This window comes from Aedes aegypti, chromosome 3 (assembly GCF_002204515.2).
Source record: "Aedes aegypti strain LVP_AGWG chromosome 3, AaegL5.0 Primary Assembly, whole genome shotgun sequence".
Lineage (NCBI taxonomy): Eukaryota > Metazoa > Arthropoda > Insecta > Diptera > Culicidae > Aedes > Aedes aegypti.
Genome location: NC_035109.1, coordinates 72,548,904 through 72,567,431, shown reverse-complemented (window position 1 = coordinate 72,567,431; position 18,528 = coordinate 72,548,904). Strand labels below are relative to the sequence as shown.

At 39.6% G+C, this 18,528-nt stretch overlaps 4 long non-coding RNA genes across 4 annotated transcripts in view; all 4 read right to left on the bottom strand.

Moving 5' to 3' along the window:
- Nucleotides 1–11,941: 11,941 nt before the first annotated feature.
- On the bottom strand, nt 11,942–13,601 carry LOC110678634. The gene is made up of 4 exons (XR_002501794.1): nt 13,329–13,601; nt 12,920–13,265; nt 12,511–12,856; nt 11,942–12,447 (listed from the first exon to the last, which is right to left on the bottom strand). It is a non-coding gene; the product is annotated as an uncharacterized LOC110678634 (long non-coding RNA).
- A 1,033-nt stretch (nt 13,602–14,634) lies between these two features.
- On the bottom strand, nt 14,635–15,712 carry LOC110678726. Its single transcript, XR_002501886.1, has 3 exons — nt 15,372–15,712; nt 14,963–15,308; nt 14,635–14,899 (listed from the first exon to the last, which is right to left on the bottom strand). It is a non-coding gene; the product is annotated as an uncharacterized LOC110678726 (long non-coding RNA).
- Nucleotides 15,713–15,743: 31 nt separating this feature from the next.
- On the bottom strand, nt 15,744–16,765 carry LOC110678725. The gene is made up of 3 exons (XR_002501885.1): nt 16,595–16,765; nt 16,189–16,531; nt 15,744–16,126 (listed from the first exon to the last, which is right to left on the bottom strand). It is a non-coding gene; the product is annotated as an uncharacterized LOC110678725 (long non-coding RNA).
- A 1,345-nt stretch (nt 16,766–18,110) lies between these two features.
- Nucleotides 18,111–18,528, bottom strand: part of LOC110678686 — a 114,303-nt gene continuing 113,885 nt past the window's right edge. The window contains exon 5 of the long non-coding RNA XR_002501839.1: nt 18,111–18,180. This is a non-coding gene — a long non-coding RNA (uncharacterized LOC110678686). The remainder of the gene's footprint in view (nt 18,181–18,528) is intronic.

Genomic DNA, 18,528 nt, shown 5'->3' with positions numbered 1-18,528 from the left:
CCCGAGAATATATGCTGTCAATACCACATTTCATCGTTTTTTTCCTTTTTTGCGAATCCTCGGAGAATTGTGCCGACCCTGAGAGGGCTGGGAGTCCTTGGGACTGAGCGGGCGTAACAAAGGTTAGTTACAGCTCACTTAAATTGAGTCTCACTGCAACCCAGAGTCATACAAACAATCTAATGTTTGATCCACCCAATTAGCCCACTTGTGTTTCCCTCTGGATAAACGTCCCACAATCTCTGCTCCATGAACTGTTTCGAGTTCAACTGACGACCGTGGCTGAACGACGACGTCTACGTCGATGTTTGTACAGATCAATCAAATCAAATAATGTGAATTTTTCATTCGCATTCAATATTGTACGGAAACGCGAATGCTTCCCGCAGCTTGCACTGTGGAACGCCTTTCGGCCAAAAATTCTCAGTCTCTAAAGGTAAGAATTGTTGCATTTCTGCTGTCTAGTGTCACGGTTATATGTTTCATCCGATTTCCGGGAACTATATTTTATCGGAAGCTGAACCAGCTTCAAAACATCGAAGTTGCTCATCGTTCGCAGTTGATTGGTAAAATATCGCAATTTTCTTTCGACTGTTATAGCCGTTTTATCTGCCAAGAGTGGGAATCGCAAACGGTGGAATCTCATCGACGATAAATCCCAGGTTCGGCCCTGGATCGAACGTACGAATCAAACGATTCTCGCTCACCGGTAACGAAATTGTACTGATTCAAGTTTGCACGCGCCCGACGCTGATAAATTATTTCCACTTGGCCGATGTCGGAATGGATGTTGTTGTCGGAACGAACGGTTTCCGTGGGAGCAGATAGAAAGAGTGCCTCCATCTGAGCGTTGTTAATATTTATGAACACAGCTCTTCACCTCGCGGGCCTCTCCACCTGTGGTAATAGAAAATAACCCGAGGAAAGTGAATGTATTTGAAATTTGGGGAAATGATGTTATCACTGCTGGTTGTCGAACATTTGTCTTCCAAACGGAAGGCTTCACGATTCGAAAAGAAAAAACTTCCGCGGAGTATTGAAACGTCAAAACCAATATGTTGCCACTTGATCTTCTTTGCTCGGGATGTCATAAGGGTATGCGATATTCATGTCAGTATGCCACGAAACAATACACGTTATTTTGGAAACCGATAATGACGAAAAGAAACAAAATATGAAATAAAACAAAATATTGAGTTTGTTCCGCGAAATATATATCAACATTGTTTGCAAATACATGTGAAGGTATGAATTAGAATACTAAATGTTTTTTTTATCTTTTTAAATGTAAGGGTTTTCAGTCTAACGGAGAAATCTTAAAGACACATTTCTTCAACACGTTTCGGTCTTTTGGGCATGACCTTCTTTCGGGATAAAAAGTTGTACCGTTTCTTGTAACGCGCTCAAAGCATTGCGATCGGTTTGTCGCTCTTCCTGGCAGCCATATAATTTATACGGTTGCGTTGCTGGATAGTCATTAGAAGAAAGAATTACGAAAATAATATTCAGCAGGGAACCAGGTATAGGTAAGCAGAACGTGAATGACCCTTGCGGTTAAAACGTTAATAGTAGATTAAAATGGGAACATGGCCAATGCGCACTGATGGGTAAAATGGCTCGCCTCATTGAATGATTTCCCTAGAACATTTTAAATTTGTGTTATTTGCCAAATGATATTAAAACATATTTACCAAGAGTTGCAGCTACAACCCTTGGACATAAACTCATAGATTTTCCCCTTAATTTCTCGGCAAAGTTCAGCATTTTCCACTTTTTGCCAAAATATTAAGATTTTCTGATGATTTTATTAACGAATAAGCGTTTTCCATGCCACAGAGCAAACTCATGGAGAAACATGGTTGCTGACTCTTCATTCTTCATACTAAATGGCATTCTACCCCATCCATTCGGTCATTTTGAACAATGGCGTGACGTTACGCACAAAGCACAAAGTTAAATCAACTATGTTTATAATTAACTCTAAAATAATACATAAAAATAGTTGATTCGGCAGAATAAATGATTACGAACACTATAGTTTGGCCCTAGGGGCTACAACCCTTGGACATAAACTCATAGATTTTCCCTTAATTTCTCGGCAAAGTTCAGCATTTTCCACTTTTTTGCCAAAATATTAAGATTTTCTGATGATTTTATTAACGAATAAGCGTTTCCATGCCACAGAGCAAACTCATGGAGAAACATGGTTGCTGACTCTTCATTCTTCATACTAAATGGCATTCTACCCCATCCATTCGGTCATTTTGAACAATGGCGTTGACGTTACGCACAAAGCACAAAGTTAAATCAACTATGTTTATAATTAACTCTAAAATAATACATAAAAATAGTTGATTCGGCAGAATAAATGAACACTATACGAACACTATAGTTTGGCCTAGGGCTGAAAGTCTCAATGATAAAGAAAGAAAAAAACTATAATTTTTACTCCCGTAAACTCAGCTGATTTGTTTTACTTCTTCAGAGAATCTCCTCAATAACCCCACCGGCTTTAAATTGAATTTTCCCGAAAACTTTTCGAAATTTCATTCGAACTCTCTATGACGGATTCACTCGACGCATCGCATACCCCCCACTGTCAATCACTATTCATCCGCCAATCAACAAGATGGTAGCACGCAATCGTTTGATGGAGAATTGGTGCATTTGGACGGAAATCCCACGGGATCGCTTCGCAGATGAAATGGGAAAATGATTTCATCAAAATTGCATATCGAACTCCGAAGCCCACGGGGCTTTGAGTAATACATCAATGTCGCTGCATTATATTCCTCGGGGGCGGAACGCAGAGCGCGCTGCATTTTGGGACTAATGGTTATTAGCAGTCAAACATCGTTGAGTGCACCTAGCTACTCATAGAAGAGATCAACTCCGAATATATGAATTGTGTAGTTTTGCAGGCAGGGGCTACTCCAGACTGAGTTTGAACTATCATCCATTCCGTAGTTTGCATTCAGCTTAGGATATATCTGAAAAAAAAGGATTTCATGTTATTCCATTCAGCTCCGGTGAATTTTGCACTCAATGCTCAGGAGAGCACTTTGGGGTGATTTGGCATATGGTGCACAATTTCATCGCAACACGTGGTGCTGGCCATGGGAAAGGATGTGTGTATACGGTAATCAAGGATATTTTTCCGATCTAAAAGTGGTGGTACCAAACTTTTCATTTTATGAAACTGTTTTGCAAAGCAAACCTCGAAAAAAGTTAGTCAGTGAAATGGCAGCTGGTGCCAGAGAGAGAGTGGTTTCTGATGGATTTGCTTTCCGATAGTTCAGGTCGGAGTTCCTGCTTAGAAAGAGCGAGCTTCGTGTGAGCGGTGAATAAACTTTGAACTGGTAACCCTTCCCGACCCGGACCACAATATACAAACTCGAACGCGTTTCGAAATTCAAAAAAAAAAGGAAGAGTAATTAGTTTGAAACATATTGGACAGCGTTGATACTCGTACTTTTTCAACATTCCAAGCTGAAGCTAAAATGACTAGTGTCATCAAGTACCAATTCGAAACAAGAGAGTTCATATTGAATTCCCACTTCAATCTTGGAATTTTGTTGGATAGATTTCGGACTGTGACACTGTTAATTGATTTGTAATCCAGTGTGACATTTACTTTTATTATAAATCATTCAAATCATCCATTGGTGTATACTAGAGCATGATCAGCAAGCATGGATGAATATTCAATGTAAGTACCACATGATTACATGCAAAGGACATGCAAAACACTCAACAGACCAATGGAGAATGCTCCGATTGATGAAAAAGCTTCTTCTGACTCGAAAGGGGAAAGATTGTTTACTGCGTTACACTTAACAATGCGTGTAAATTATTACCGCCGGTTTCGCACAAAACCCAATTATTTTTGTATTTTTAGAATCGCCTGAAAATTTGCATACAGATTCTTTATGACCAAAAATGCCATTATGCACTTTCAGACCGCCATGTTGAACCTCGCCTTATTTTTGAGAAGGGCGTATCGGAAAATGCATGGCAAATCTTTAAAAAAACTGTAACTCAAAACGGTTTGTCGGATCGATATGAGATCTTCTACAAAGTTGTAGGTATTGCTTAGGACTATGTAGAGAAAAATATGCACGGTAAAAAAAAGTTACAGATTATTTTTTATTTCAAAAACAAAATTTTAAAATCGATTTTCTCCAGAAACGCAGTTTAGATTTTTGTTTGCGATTTATTTGCACAATGTTTCAAAATGGAAGAATTATGGACAAAATAGTTATTGTTTTTTAAAAAATTACACATTAAAAAAAATTGAAATAGAGTAAAACAATAATATTTTATGTGATTATTAAAAGGTACAGAAAAATTGCAATCGAAGAGTACTTAAGTAAATTTTTTCTAGGTTGCATCAATTTCGAGAGATACTCATATTTATATAAAATTTTCAAATAAATAAAAGTAAAATAGGCCATTATCAAGCATATTTCGTGTTTCTCCATTCCAGAAAAAAATATTTTGATTGAACTAACGTAGCTAAATCATTTATCGTCATCAAAACATATATGCTGAAGTATTGAAAAAAGAGTGCACGGTGAAAAACATTGATGTTTTTAATTTTTGGATATGTTTTGCGGTTGTTGTAGGTATTGTTTAGGACTATTTGGAAAAAAATATGCACGGTAAAAAATAATGACAGATTTTTTAATAAAAAAAATTAAAATCGATTTTCTATGAACATCCATCTGTGATTTTTATTATTTTTGGACATGTTTTAGAGGACATCTTATGTGATTTATTGCACAATGTTTCATAATGGAAGAATTATGGACAAAAAAGTTATAATTTTATAGAATATTACAAATTAAAAAAAAAGGAAATAGAGGAAAGCAATATTTTTTTATGTGTTTATTTGATAGTACAGAAAAATGAATTGGAAGAGTACTTAAGTAGAATTTTTCTAGGTTAGCATCAATTTCGAGATATACTCATACTTATATAAAATTTTCAAATAAAAAAAGAAAAATAGGCCCTTTTTAAACATATTCTTCGTTTTCTCTATTCGGGAAAATTTTAATTTTGATTTCAACAACACAAAACAAGTCAAGTCAAGTACACAACACTGAAGACAGCAAGCTACATTTTTAAATATCATAAAAACAATTTGATAGAAGGTGAACTTGTGGTAATTTGTGAATTTTTTCGGAAAACCTACACATTTATTCTTCAAGATGAAGTTCAAAGCCATCATTGAAAATGGCTCAGCAAGCTACTTTGCATCCGTTTGTAATATATTATCGTCAAGATGGCAAAGTCAATCATTTAAGTTTTGTTGTAATTTCAGAAGATTTGCGCCACGATTCTGTATCTGTCAACTTATTCATATCTAAAATAATAGATTTTTTGCGATTGGATCACAAATTAACTGTCCAACAAGATATATTTTATGTCTGACGGAGCTGCATCACAGTATAAAAATAGGAAGAACTTTTCAACTCTTTGGCAATTTGAAATCAAATATGATATATGAAGTTGAAAAGGCATTTTTTTGCAACATCACATGGAAAAGGGCCATGCGATGCCATAGGAGGGACACTAAAACGTTATGGCCCACCAGAGCCAGTCTTGCCAAAGAACGTGAACATTCGATAAAAAAAATGCTAAGGAACTATATGATTGGGCTCAAAAATCGGAAAAAAAAAGCAGCTAACCACAAATCTTCTTTTGTTATTCAAACTACTGGGAATATGCTATCATTGCACAAGAACTTAACCAACTATTTTCAAGTGCAAAAACAGTTCAAGGCACTCAGAAATATCACTCGTTTATCCCTATCTCTGAAACACAAATTGAAGTTAGATAATTTTCGAGCTGTGACAATAACAAGAAAGTAGTTGATATAATTAAGAAATAAAATTGCAGTACATATATAAAAAAAAACAAAAAAAAAAAACAAACTCCTTCACCATGGTTGTACGATCTTGCTGCGATGAGAGGGCTTTACCCATTAGCCCTGGGGACCAAAGGTACACCGTTGTGATAGAATCACATTTTTAATGCCACGTTTAGATTTACCGTGTATACCTCTGAAGTGATGCATCTCAGCTAAATTTTGTTTTTTTTCGATAAAAAAATTTCATATTTAAAAATATATAGTTATTTTTCTGTACTTAAAAAAACTCACCAAAAATATTGTTTTACATAAATTCGTTTTATTTATTTTTTTAAATAATTTATTTCTTATCCAAAAATTTTCCGTTTTGGGGCATCGTGCAAGAAATTACAAACAATATGCTGCAAAACATATCCAAAAATTGAAAACATCAATTTTGCGGTTTTAAAGAGCAATGAATTTCAAATTTTCATATGAAAATTTCGTTTATATTTTTTTACCGTGCATACTTTTTTAAATACTTTAGTATATAGGTATTGATCAAACAATTAATAATTCAGCTACGATTCACTCAATCAAAATAAAATATTTCTGGAATGGAGAAACACGAAATATGTTTTAAACTTTTTTTATTTGAAAATTTTATATAAATATGAGTATATCTCGAAATTGATGCAACCTAAAAAAATTGACTTAAGTACTTTTCGATTGAAATTTTTCTGTACTTTCAAATAATCACATAAAAAATTATTGTTTGCCTCTATTTCGATTTTTTTTCAAAATCTGTAATTTTTTAAGGAATTATAACTTTTTTGTCCATAATTCTTCCATTTTGCAACATTGTGCAATAAATCACATAAATTGTCACCTAAAACATATCCAAAAATAAAAAAAAATCAAAACTGCGTTTCTGGAGAAAATCGATTTTAAAAATTTGTTTTTGAAATAAAAAATAATCTGTAAGTTTTTTTTACCGTACATATTTTTCTCCATATAGTCCTAAGCAATACCTACAACTTTGTAGAAGATCTCAAATCGATCGGACAAACCGTTTTCGAGTTACAGTTTTTTAAAGATTTGCTTTGCATTTTCCGATACGCCCTTCTCAAAAATAAGGCGAGGTTCAAAATGGCGGTCTGAAAGTGCAAAATGGCATTTTTGGTCATAAAGAAACTGTATGCAAATTTTCAGGCGGTTCAAAAAATACAACAATTTAATTTCAAAAAAAATCGTCATGTTCGGTGGAATTGCTCATCGAGAGTATTCCGGGAAAATAGGCCACTACAATTGTTTTGAATTTCACTTTTGGTCATGTATCCACGAGCTCTACCTCTGGTGAAAATTTCATGCAAATCGAAGAACCTTCGGCCCAAGTTGTCCGATTATAAAAAAAAATCCCCATAAGGTTTTTTTTTAAATATATGAACAAATGTGGGAAATTTCTTATTATGAGCGCTCTTTCAAATATTTCATTTTTTTTAAATCATCAATACTATTACTGATAAAATACCTTCAACATCAATAAAAGTTGCCAGGCCTAATATGTATTTATTAATTTTTAATATTATTCTATTTATATCAATAAGTTTTAATAAGAATTTTCCAAAGCAAACCATAGAAAATATGATAGTTTTGACGTTGCTCTCACGGCTGGGATATTTAATTAATAATTTAACTTGTTTAGTTTTTCTGTTCATGAGTTGTCAGGAATTCGATATGTTATACCGTGGTGAATCAAAATCCGGACGGTACCAATATCCGGACACTCTGATAGAATATATTAATAAAAGATTAAATTAAATGTATATCTGGTAAATTTCGTACATTATATTCACTTTTAATGTTGCTGATCATTCTACAATCATTCGCAATCTAGTTACCATTGCCTAAACATAAATAATAACCAAAACAAAAAAGTCGCTCCTGTTGCAAGGGGTGTTTCTGCAGTGTGAATCATTTTCGGTAAAAGTGGCGTTGAACGTGCCTTAACATTCAGTTGTGTTTATGTGTTTAAATTGCATTACTTGCAAAGTATTTTGAATTTAAAAGCGAAATAAATGATAGAATATATATTCGGAAACTATACAATTGTGAAATTCGTATAAATATGCATATGACAGTGTAAAATATACCGTCCGGAATTTTCGACAGGTGGTTTTAAATCCGGACATAAGTGAAGAGCACAGTGTTTTACTGTTAAAAGTGAATATTTGGAGGGTGAATCTAAAAGAAAACTCGCAAACATTATCAGTTAAATTTTTTCAGTGATTAGAATGCCGTTTTATATACAGAAAACCAGTCCGATTCAAATATTTCTGTGGCCCTAGGCTCAAGCACCTAGCCGTATAGGTTTAGATTCAGTTAAGGTGATTGAACCACAAATTAACAATCATTTCAATATCATGAACATCATAGATCAAAGGCCTTTATAAATGTGACATACGATTAAATGCAGATATTTTTTTATGGATATTGTTGCAATATTCGATATTGCAAAAGTGCTGTCCGGATTTTGATTCACGAGTGTCCGGATTTATAGACAGGTAATGCTTGTGGTGTCCGGATTTAAGGACAAGACTAGTCTGATAGTTTTGGTGATTTTCATGTTATTATCATAACTTTCAACATAAAATTTACTTTTCTTACCAAGTTCTAGTATGAAACTATGCGTAGCAAAAATGAGCTCACATCTTATTCGATGAAAAATGGTTTAAAACTGAGTTTGAATATGTGTTCCAGCTTAAGCGTCCGGGTATTGATGCAGCACGGTATACATTATGTTTCAATTCACAGTTGCGTTCAAAAAAATAGTAGTGCTGCACCACTCAGTACAACTTTATTTATTGCGCTGTATTGTTGTCAGAATTTCCAGCCAATTATTTGCATATGTAGTAGTGATATCGCCTATTATGAGGAGACAGGAACGGTAGCTGTATGTTTTATTCCTTGCTGACAGTTTTTAGTCGAAACTGTCGTTGCCTCCATTTTTGGCTGATCAAATAATAGTAGTGCAAGCTTGCTTGAAACATTTTTCACGTAATTCTTATTGTTTCGAAAGTTAAAACGTGTATCCCATTTGGTAAGTGTAAAAGGAAGACGAAACGAGAATTTTTAGTTATGTTTTTGTTACAGAATTATGGGTCGAGGTAAACATTGTTCCGCAGATCAGCGCAATCTGATCAAATTAATGATAAAGGAGGGTAAAACATACGCGCAGGTGCAGGAATCAGTTGGATGTTTCTGCTACGATGAACAGAAACGCTTTGAAATGGAACATATTGGTTGGCCTAAAGAAAATGGCGGAATGTGCTGTGGTCTGATGAGTCGTCCACCTTGCACTGATAACCAACCAAATACACGATTAAGACAGCTGAAACATGGCGGCGCGAAAATTATGGTGTGGGGGGTGTTTTTCCTATTATGGAGTCGGACCGATTTATCGGATACCAGGCATAATGGATCAGCATGGCTACATCAAAATACTTTATGAAGTTATGCTACCATATGCCGAGGAAGAGATGCCACTTAAATGGGTGTTCCAGCAGGACAACGATCCCAAACACACCAGTAAACGTGCGAAGACTTGGTTCACTGAGAAAAAAAGTGAGGTAATTGGAGTGGCCAGCACAGTCCCCCGACCTCAACCCAATTAGAACTGGCAGACATCAAATTCGCAGTTTCTGAAGCTAAGCCCAAAAATGTTGATGAATTATGGCACGTAGGCCGCACGTGGGCTGCTATACGAACCTCTCGGTGTCAGGCACTTGTGGATTCAATGCCCAAACACTGTGTCGCTGTTATCAAAAATAAAGGCTACGCTACGATATACTGAAGCGAGCACTTCAGATGCACACACATTTAATTAATAATAATTACTCATTATTGTTTCTCATTTATTGTTTTGTAATGAACTTAAATACTATTATTATTTTGAGCACTGAATTTCATTTTTTTTCTGAAAATTTTAATGATAAATAAATGAATCCACATAGCTAAATGTATATATAAATATTTATGCTTTAAGGACTTGTATAAAATGACAATAAAGAGATCTTGAATTAATGCGTTAGGATTATTTTTTTACCATTTTTTTATTTTTTCCTCATCCACTACTATTTTTTGAACACAACTGTATATTCTCTTCGATCGATCCGTAATATGAGTAAAAACGGTATGTGCATTATATAGCGTAAAATTCTAACTTATCTACTTGATGAAACAAATCACCAGAAAGATCAGAATTTTTGGAGTATTTGACTCATCCTCACAAAAGAAAACATATCATATAGTCCGGTCTTTCTGAGCAAACACCGATCAACTGAAGTAATGATTCTCATCCAAGTATCAATTTATTGTATTTTATTGAATCAGTTGTAGATGTTTCACATCGGAGTCTTTAAAAGATGTTTGGAAGTCTTTTGACAAGATGAACTCCAATGAATCACATATATGACTTTAGGATGTCATCTTCTTCTTCTTGGCATTACGTTCCCACAGGGACAGAGCCTGCTTCTCAGATTAATGTTCTTATGAGCACTTCCACAGTTTTCAACTGAGAGCTTTCTTTGCCAAAGTTGCCATTTTCACTTTCGTATATCGTGTGGCAGGTACAACTATACTCTATGCCCAGGGAAGTCAAGGATATTTCCATTACGAAAAGACCTGGACTTGTGAAAACTTCAAGCTTAGCTTAGCTTAGACTGACTACACATATCAATGGTTGCTATTCCGTGATTGACCGAAGTCAGTGAAAATGCACAAAGAATCAACTAGAAGTTCGGCTGGGATTGGCCATAATCTTCTTCAATGTGCATAATTCAGTGCCTCTATTCATACAGGGTCAATAACGGAGCCGGCCACGTCCTTGCAGTCAGGTGGGATTGGGGGAAGGAATGTTAGTGTGTAACCTTTGCTATTTGGAGACCGTGTTTGCCTCTGCATCTCCACAAAGGTTACTGGGAGGGATGTTTATTATGGGAAGGATCGTTGGGTCGCAGAGTTCACTTTGATAAGCGATTAGACCATGATAAATAATGATTTGTGAGATATATACATGCTTATATGTAAATATAATATTTTCATTTGATATGAACAATTTCTATGTAGAGGAAAATTTTGCCGACACTTGAGGTGACGAACCATTCAAAGTTTGTTGAACAAATATCTAAATATAACATTCCTATAGCTGTCAGGACGAAAGCATGTGTTATTATAATTTACTTATTTGAAAAAGAAACAAAAACCTCGATTGGTTGGAACATCATAAAACACTCTTATTCTCATGCCGACACTTACAGTGGCGAACCATCCAAAGTTTGTTGAATAAAGTGAACCTTTCGCAAGTCTACACTTGTAGTGTCGAACCATTCAAGGTTTTTTTTTAATTACAAAAATAAAGGTAAAAAGGGGTGGTCTGAAAATAAAAAAATGTTAAACATAAACAATTCATGAATCAGAGTTTGTGTCGACACTCATAGTGACGAACCATTCATAGTTTGTTGAAAATTCATAATTACGTCCCACCATTGTAACGATTAAATGTGAAGTCATACATATGTTATGGTTAGAAATAGAAGCATGAAACGAGCTCACCAATTGTTCCGCTGTCCTTGGCTGAGCAGCCACAATCCACTCTCAGCTTCACTCGTTTTGCTCGGCTATATAAAAACTGGCGCAAGACCCGAAAAGGAAAAACTATAAGGGTACAGCCCTATGGGGTTGTACGAACTGGTGACGTAGGACTACGATGTTTTTGTGTTATTGGCATGCAAAAATATAAAGCTGCTGCGGGGAGCCATTTAAGAATGGAAACAGTGGATGTCGGACACTTTGATGTTTTGGAGCTTTTGAGTCAAATATTAAAATAGTTGCATACTAACCACTGGTGTGTTACATTCTTTGATAAATAACTTTCCAATTATATATTCCCTTTCTTTCTTAGTTCGGTATGTCAAAACAAATTACTGAAAATGTTCTCCAACATATATGAAGCTCGTGAACTTGTGATTTAAGATATTCTCTGCGGTAAAAATCTCAATGAGATACGGTTATATTTTAACTGTTTGCTATCTCAACATTTATAATTTCTAATTACGTATTTGTAACATTTAGGGTACGATATTGTGCAGCAGTTTTGGGTTTATAATTTATTTGCTAGGGAATATATTTATTCGTCAACTCTTTAACATATTGGTGGCCCTGAAAAGGGCCGTTTGTTTAGGTCAAAACTGCAACACCGATAGAATTAATCCATCGACTATGATATTCAACAGGGAATATTATTCCAAACAAGTTCAAGGGTCGATTTTCGTGTGGGCTATAATCAGTGATGATCAACAAGGCAGAGTCGATGAGGGCCAGACAGATCACTGACTGACGAAATCCAAACTCTGTCGGATCTGTGGATGCGTCACGCAAACGCAACGCAGGTAATCAGTGCTTGTTGGTGTCAGAACAAGGCAGAGCTCCACCGGAGGAAGGCCGGTGCCCTCAACCGGCAGAGATGCCCCGACTGCGAGAATAAGAAGACAATCCATTACGGATATCATCGGTTGGCGAAGGTTTCGCGGTTGGTTCTGGAAGAAATGGAAGAAATGTTTTAGGCATTTTGTGTGAACTCTATCAATGAATCTTATTACCAGAAGATTGAACCGGAACCAGTAATCTGCCAAATCTCACTTCCTCTTCCACACTGCTTGGATGGAACGGATGTGACGAAGGCAAGGAGCGTATGATCGGCTAGTTTGAATACGCGGCTATTTAAGGGTTGAAGAACCCTTGTGCGGAATCCAAACTCTATCGGATCTGTGGATGCGTCACGCAAACGCAACGCAGGTAATCAGTGCTTGTTGTTGGTGTCAGAACAAGGCAGAGCTCCACCGGAGGAAGGCCGGTGCCCTCAACCGGCAGAGATGCCCCGACTGCGAGAATAAGAAGACAATCCATTACGGATATCATCGATTGGCGAAGGTTTCGCGGTTGGTTCTGGAAGAAATGAAAGCAATGTTTTAGGCATTTTGTGTGAACTCTATCAATGAATCTTATTACCAGAAGATTGAACCGGAACCAGTAATCTGCCAAATCTCACTTCCTCTTCTACACTGCTTGGATGGAACGGATGTGACGAAGGCAAGGAGCGTATGATCGGCTAGTTTGAATACGCGGCTATTTAAGGGTTGAAGAACCCTTGTGCGGAATCCAAACTCTGTCGGATCTGTGGATGCGTCACGCAAACGCAACGCAGGTAATCAGTGCTTGTTGTTGGTGTCAGAACAAGGCAGAGCTCCACCGGAGGAAGGCCGGTGCCCTCAACCGGCAGAGATGCCCCGACTGCGAGAATAAGAAGACAATCCATTACGGATATCATCGATTGGCGAAGGTTTCGCGGTTGGTTCTGGAAGAAATGGAAGCAATGTTTTAGGCATTTTGTGCGAACTCTATCAATGAATCTTATTACCAGAAGATTGAACCGGAACCAGTAATCTGCCAAATCTCACTTCCTCTTCCACACTGCTTGGATGGAACGGATGTGACGAAGGCAAGGAGCGTATGATCGGCTAGTTTGAATACGCGGCTATTTAAGGGTTGAAGAACCCTTGTGCGGAATCCAAACCCTGTCGGATCTGTGGATGCGTCACGCAAACGCAACGCAGGTAATCAGTGCTTGTTGTTGGTGTCAGAACAAGGCAGAGCTCCACCGGAGGAAGGCCGGTGCCCTCAACCGGCAGAGATGCCCGACTGCGAGAATAAGAAGACAATCCATTACGGATATCATCGATTGGCGAAGGTTTCGCGGTTGGTTCTGGAAGAAATGGAAGCAATGTTTTAGGCATTTTGTGCGAACTCTATCAATGAATCTTATTACCAGAAGATTGAACCGGAACCAGTAATCTGCCAAATCTCACTTCCTCTTCCACACTGCTTGGATGGAACGGATGTGACGAAGGCAAGGAGCGTATGATCGGCTAGTTTGAATACGCGGCTATTTAAGGGTTGAAGAACCCTTGTGCGGAATCCAAACTCTGTCGGATCTGTGGATGCGTCACGCAAACGCAACGCAGGTAATCAGTGCTTGTTGTTGGTGTCAGAACAAGGCAGAGCTCCACCGGAGGAAGGCCGGTGCCCTCAACCGGCAGAGATGCCCCGACTGCGAGAATAAGAAGACAATCCATTACGGATATCATCGATTGGCGAAGGTTTCGCGATTGGTTCTGGAAGAAATGGAAGAAATGTTTTAGGCATTTTTGTGTGAACTCTATCAATGAATCTTATTACCAGAAGATTGAACCGGAACCAGTAATCTGCCAAATCTCACTTCCTCTTCCACACTGCTTGGATGGAACGGATGTGACGAAGACAAGGAGCGTATGATCGGCTAGTTTGAATACGCGGCTATTTAAGGGATGAAGATCCCTTGTGCGGAATCCAAACTCTGTCGAATCTGTGGATGCGTCACGCAAACGCAACGCAGGTAATCAGTGCTTGTTGTTGGTGTCAGAACAAGGCAGAGCTCCACCGGAGGAAGGCCGGTGCCCTCAACCGGCAGAGATGCCCCGACTGCGAGAATAAGAAGACAATCCATTACGGATATCATCGATTGGCGAAGGTTTCGCGGTTGGTTCTGGAAGAAATGGAAGAAATGTTTTAGGCATTTTGTGTGAACTCTATCAATGAATCTTATTACCAGAAGATTGAACCGGAACCAGTAATCTGCCAAATCTCACTTCTTCTTCCACACTGCTTGGATGGAAACGGATGTGACGAAGGCAAGGAGCGTATGATCGGCTAGTTTGAATACGCGGCTATTTAAGGGTTGAAGAACCCTTGTGCGGAATCCAAACTCTGTCGGATCTGTGGATGCGTCACGCAAACGCAACGCAGGTAATCAGTGCTTGTTGGTGTCAGAACAAGGCAGAGCTCCACCGGAGGAAGGCCGGTGCCCTCAACCGGCAGAGATGCCCCGACTGCGAGAATAAGAAGACAATCCATTACGGATATCATCGATTGGCGAAGGTTTCGCGGTTGGTTCTGGAAGAAATGGAAGAAATGTTTTAGGCATTTTGTGTGAACTCTATCAATGAATCTTATTACCAGAAGATTGAACCGGAACCAGTAATCTGCCAAATCTCACTTCCTCTTCCACACTGCTTGGATGGAACGGATGTGACGAAGGCAAGGAGCGTATGATCGGCTAGTTTGAATACGCGGCTATTTAAGGGTTGAAGAACCCTTGTGCGGAATCCAAACTCTGTCGGATCTGTGGATGCGTCACGCAAACGCAACGCAGGTAATCAGTGCTTGTTGTTGGTGTCAGAACAAGGCAGAGCTCCACCGGAGGAAGGCCGGTGCCCTCAACCGGCAGAGATGCCCCGACTGCGAGAATAAGAAGACAATCCATTACGGATATCATCGATTGGCGAAGGTTTCGCGGTTGGTTCTGGAAGAAATGGAAGCAATGTTTTAGGCATTTTGTGCGAACTCTATCAATGAATCTTATTACCAGAAGATTGAACCGGAACCAGTAATCTGCCAAATCTCACTTCCTCTTCCACACTGCTTGGATGGAACGGATGTGACGAAGGCAAGGAGCGTATGATCGGCTAGTTTGAATACGCGGCTATTTAAGGGTTGAAGAACCCTTGTGCGGAATCCAAACCCTGTCGGATCTGTGGATGCGTCACGCAAACGCAACGCAGGTAATCAGTGCTTGTTGTTGGTGTCAGAACAAGGCAGAGCTCCACCGGAGGAAGGCCGGTGCCCTCAATCGGCAGAGATGCCCCGACTGCGAGAATAAGAAGACAATCCATTACGGATATCATCGATTGGCGAAGGTTTCGCGATTGGTTCTGGAAGAAATGGAAGAAATGTTTTAGGCATTTTGTGTGAACTCTATCAATGAATCTTATTACCAGAAGATTGAACCGGAACCAGTAATCTGCCAAATCTCACTTCCTCTTCCACACTGCTTGGATGGAACGGATGTGACGAAGACAAGGAGCGTATGATCGGCTAGTTTGAATACGCGGCTATTTAAGGGATGAAGATCCCTTGTGCGGAATCCAAACTCTGTCGAATCTGTGGATGCGTCACGCAAACGCAACGCAGGTAATCAGTGCTTGTTGTTGGTGTCAGAACAAGGCAGAGCTCCACCGGAGGAAGGCCGGTGCCCTCAACCGGCAGAGATGCCCCGACTGCGAGAATAAGAAGACAATCCATTACGGATATCATCGATTGGCGAAGGTTTCGCGGTTGGTTCTGGAAGAAATGGAAGAAATGTTTTAGGCATTTGTGTGAACTCTATCAATGAATCTTATTACCAGAAGATTGAACCGGAACCAGTAATCTGCCAAATCTCACTTCTTCTTCCACACTGCTTGGATGGAACGGATGTGACGAAGGCAAGGAGCGTATGATCGGCTAGTTTGAATACGCGGCTATTTAAGGGTTGAAGAACCCTTGTGCGGAATCCAAACTCTGTTGGATCTGTGGATGCGTCACGCAAACGCAACGCAGGTAATCAGTGCTTGTTGGTGTCAGAACAAGGCAGAGCTCCACCGGAGGAAGGCCGGTGCCCTCAACCGGCAGAGATGCCCCGACTGCGAGAATAAGAAGACAATCCATTACGGATATCATCGATTGGCGAAGGTTTCGCGGTTGGTTCTGGAAGAAATGGAAGAAATGTTTTAGGCATTTTGTGTGAACTCTATCAATGAATCTTATTACCAGAAGATTGAACCGGAACCAGTAATCTGCCAAATCTCACTTCCTCTTCCACACTGCTTGGATGGAACGGATGTGACGAAGGCAAGGAGCGTATGATCGGCTAGTTTGAATACGCGGCTATTTAAGGGTTGAAGAACCCTTGTGCGGAATCCAAACTCTGTCGGATCTGTGGATGCGTCACGCAAACGCAACGCAAGGTAATCAGTGCTTGTTGTTGGTGTCAGAACAAGGCAGAGCTCCACCGGAGGAAGGCCGGTGCCCTCAACCGGCAGAGATGCCCCGACTGCGAGAATAAGAAGACAATCCATTACGGATATCATCGATTGGCGAAGGTTTCGCGGTTGGTTCTGGAAGAAATGGAAGCAATGTTTTAGGCATTTTGTGCGAACTCTATCAATGAATCTTATTACCAGAAGATTGAACCGGAACCAGTAATCTGCCAAATCTCACTTCCTCTTCCACACTGCTTGGATGGAACGGATGTGACGAAGGCAAGGAGCGTATGATCGGCTAGTTTGAATACGCGGCTATTTAAGGGTTGAAGAACCCTTGTGCGGAATCCCAAACCTGTCGGATCTGTGGATGCGTCACGCAAACGCAACGCAGGTAAATCAGTGCTTGTTGTTGGTGTCAGAACAAGGCAGAGCTCCACCGGAGGAAGGCCGGTGCCCTCAAATCGGCAGAGATGCCCCGACTGCGAGAATAAGAAGACAATCCATTACGGATATCATCGATTGGCGAAGGTTTCGCGATTGGTTCTGGAAGAAATGGAAGAAATGTTTAGGCATTTTGTGTGAAACTCTATCAATGAATCTTATTACCAGAAGATTGAACCGGAACCAGTAATCTGCCAAATCTCACTTCCTCTTCCACACTGCTTGGATGGAACGGATGTGACGAAGGCAAGGAGCGTATGATCGGCTAGTTTGAATACGCGGCTATTTAAGGGTTGAAGAACCCTTGTGCGGAATCCAAACTCTGTCGGACATCTGTGGATGCGTCACGCAAACGCAACGCAGGTAATCAGTGCTTGTTGTTGGTGTCAGAACAAGGCAGAGCTCCACCGGAGGAAGGCCGGTGCCCTCAACCGGAAGATGCCCCCCGACTGCGAGAATAAGAAGACAATCCATTACGGATATCAATCGATTGGCGAAGTTTTCGCAGTTGGTTCTTGGAAGAAATGGAAGAAATGTTTTGGCATTTTGTGGTGAACTCTATCAATGAATCTTATTACCTAAGAAGATTGAAACCGGAACCAGTAAATCTGCCAATCTCACTTCCTCTTCCACACTGCTTGGATGGAACGGATGTGACGAAGGCAAGGAGCGTATGATCGGCTAGTTTGAATACGCGGCTAATTTAAGGGTTGAAGATCCCTTGTGCGGAATCCAAACTCCTGTCGGATCTGTGGATGCGTCACGCAAACGCAACGCAGGTAATCAGTGCTTGTTGTTGGTGTCAGAACAAGGCCAGAGCTCCACCGGAGGAAGGCCGGTGCCCTCAATCCGGCAGAGATGCCCGACTGCGAGAATAAGAAGACAATCCATTACGGATATCATCGATTGGCGAAGGTTTCGCGGTTGGTTCTGGAAAGAAAATGGAAGAAATGTTTTAGGCATTTTTTGTGTGAACTCTATCAATGAATCTTATTACCAGAAGATTTGAACGGAACCAGTAATCTGCCAAATCTCACTTCCTCTTCCACACTGCTTGGATGGAACGGATGTGACGAAAGGCAAGGAGCGTATGATCGGCAGTTTTGAATATACGCGGGCTATTTAAGGGTTGAAGATCCCTTGTGCGGATATCCAAACTCTGTCGGTCTGTGGATGCGTCACGCACGGAAACGCATAACGATCAGCTAGATTGTGTCACTATCTTTACTTGTCAAGGAGCAAAGGCCAGCTCCCGGAGGAGGATAGGCCGGTGCAGTT